Source organism: Argentina silus (assembly GCF_951799395.1).
Source record: "Argentina silus genome assembly, chromosome: Y".
NCBI classification, from domain to species: Eukaryota; Metazoa; Chordata; class Actinopteri; order Argentiniformes; family Argentinidae; genus Argentina; species Argentina silus.
Window position 1 is genome coordinate 298933 of NC_139654.1, and position 3568 is coordinate 302500.

The following is a 3568-nucleotide window of genomic DNA, read 5'->3' on the forward strand; positions in this document are numbered from 1 at the left end:
GTGGTGGTTTCCATGGTGTCTGTCTCCCCTTCTCTCGTAAAGAAGAAGTAAATGTCGTAAAGATATAATAATAATAATAATAATAATAATAATAATAATAATAATAATAATAATAGTAAATGTCGTCAAATAAGGGAGGTTGGTGTGTTTGAGGGAATGTCGTAAAGGAAAAGAAAATGTCGGAAAGGGACGGGATATGGTGGGTTACCTAGCAACGAGGGGGTGGGGAGATTGTGTGGTTTGAAGGAGTTTCATAAAACATTTTTTTTCTAAAAAATGTCGTAAAATACGAACGGTGGAGGGAAAAGGGGGGGGGTTGCCTAGCAACGAGGAGGTGGGTTTGAAGAGCCAAACTACATGGTTCTACTAGTCCTAGGGTTAGGGTCAGGGTTTAGGGTTAGGGTTAAAGTTAACTCATCCCCTAGGGTTAGGGTTAGGGTCAGGGTTTAGGGTTAGGGTAAGGGTCAGGGTTAGGGTTAGGGTCAGGGTCAGAGTCAGGTTCAGGGTCAGAGTTAGGGTTAGGGTCAGAGTCAGGGTCAGGGTCAGGGTTAGAGTCAGGGTTAGGGTCAAGGTTAACTCGTCTCCTAGGCCTGTCTGCACATTTGGGTTGTCATGACGTTGCTAAGTGAAGTGTTAACACTGGAAAGAAAACGTCCCCTTTGGTTTCCACTGATGTTCTATTGTACTAATGTTCTATTATACTAAGATTATATTACACTGATGTTCTATTACACTGTTCTATTACATAAATGTTCTATTATACTAATATTCTATTATACTAATGTTCTATTACACTGTTCTATTACACTAATGTTCTATTACACTGATGTTCTATTACACTAATGTTCTATTACACTAATGTTTTATTATACTAATGTTCTATTACACTAATGTTCTATTATACTAATGTTCTATTACACTAATGTTCTATTATACTAATGTTCTATTACACTGTTCTATTACATAAATGTTCTATTACACTAATGTTCTATTACATAAATGTTCTATTACACTAACGTTTTATTATACTAATGTTCTATTACACTGATGTTCTATTACACTGATGTTCTATTACACTGATGTTCTATTACACTGATGTTCTATTACACTGTTCTATTACACTAATGTTCTATTACACTGATGTTCTATTACACTGTTCTATTACACTAATGTTCTATTACACTAATGTTCAATTACACTGATATTCTATTACACTAATGTTCTATTACACTGATGTTCTATTACACTGATGTTCTATTACACTGTTCTATTACACTAATGTTCTATTACACTGATGTTCTATTACACTGTTCTATTACACTGATGTTCTATTACACTGTTCTATTACACTGTTCTATTACACTAATGTTCTATTACACTGATGTTCTATTACACTGTTCTATTACACTGATGTTCTATTACACTGTTCTATTACACTGTTCTATTATACTAATGTTCTATTACACTAATGTTCAATTACACTGATGTTCTATTACACTGATGTTCTATTACACTGATGTTCTATTACACTAATGTTCTATTACACTGATGTTCTATTACACTGATGTTCTATTACACTGATGTTCTATTACACTGTTCTATTACACTGTTCTATTACACTGATGTTCTATTACACTGATGTTCTATTACACTGTTCTATTACACTAATGTTCTATTACACTGATGTTCTATTACACTGATGTTCAATTACACTAATGTTCTATTACACTAATGTTCTATTACACTGATGTTCTATTACACTGTTCTATTACACTAATGTTCTATTACACTGATGTTCTATTACACTGATGTTCTATTACACTGATGTTCTCTTACACTAATGTTCTATTACACTGATGTTCTATTACACTAATGTTATATTACACTGTTCTATTACACTGTTCTATTACACTGTTCTATTACACTAATGTTCTATTACACTAATGTTATATTACACTGATGTTCTATTACACTGTTCTATTACACTGTTCTATTACACTGATGTTCTATTACACTGTTCTATTACACTGATGTTCTATTACACTGTTCTATTACACTGATGTTCTATTACACTGTTCCATTCTAAAAGATCTGTGATGTTATAAAGAATATTTCAGGTTCAAATTCTGGGTTTTTAGGATCCAGTGCTTATTGCTAACTGGCTGGATTCTAATCTCTCTGTTGTTGTAATACTAGTAAATGACCACCAGGTGGTGCCCCCATCTGAGGGCTAGAGGTCTGGGGGATAGGGTTCTGGGGGTCTGGGGGTCTGGAGGTCTGGGGTCTGGGGTCAGAGGTACTGCAGGGGACAGGTGAAGTCTTCTCATGAGAGCCATGCCTCCCATGGCAGGGAGCGGTACTGCAGGGGACAGGTGAAGTCTTCTCATGAGAGCCATGCCTCCCATGGCAGGGAGCGGTACTGCAGGGGACAGGTGAAGTCTTCTCATGAGAGCCATGCCTCCCATGGCAGGGAGCGGTACTGCAGCGGACAGGTGAAGTCTTCTCATGAGAGCCATGCCTCCCATGGCAGGGAGCGGTACTGCAGGGGACAGGTGAAGTCTTCTCATGAGAGCCATGCCTGCCATGGCAGGGAGCGGTACTGCAGGGGACAGGTGAAGTCTTCTCATGAGAGCCATGCCTCCCATGGCAGGGAGAGGTACTGCAGGAGACAGGTGAAGTCTTCTCATGAGAGCCATGCCTCCCACAGCCCACAGACAGAGAGGGGAAAAGCAGCCTGCACCTTGGCTGCCCCTCACAATGTCACATGATGCATAGATATTACTGTACTAGATGATTACTATATAAAAATTAAGGAATACATGAAAAGTGAAATTCAGAACATGTACAGCGCCTTCTGAAGGTATTCAGACCGCTTCACTTTTTACACATTTTCTTGTGTTATAGACTCAATTTGAAATGGATTCAATTTAAAGAATTTGCCATCAATCCACACACAATACCTCAGAATGACAAAGCGAGAACACGGTTTTTAAAATTTCAGCACATTTATTAAAATTGAAATACAGAAATACCTCATGTACAGAAGTATTCAGACCTTTTGCTATGACAGTCTTAAAATTAGCTAAAATGCAAAAATGTCATCAACAAATAACTCAATAAGTTGAATTGAGTCTATCTTAATGCAAGGATAATAGTTCATGTCATTTCAGAATAAATATCTTTGTTTTCATAGGGTCTCTGATTTGCATAGGAATCAATTACACACTGTGTAGATTAGGATGTTCCGAAGACACTGTCCATGTTGTACTGACAGAGGAGGAGAGCTGTCTTCACATCCACTCCCTGCTATCTTACACACAGCAACGTGATCCAGCATCACAACTCAAACACCCAATATAACCAACTCTTATATACATACAGACACTCTCTCCTGTGTTATTCTCAGAGTTCATCATCAGTCTGATTTGATCATCTAATCATTCATCTGGATTGTCAGATGCATTTCCATCAAAAAAACTAAAAAACATGTAAGCTTCTATTTTTTGTCACTCTATTGCAGTCTATTTTACTATCAGATGCATTTTATTTAATATAATATAATATTATA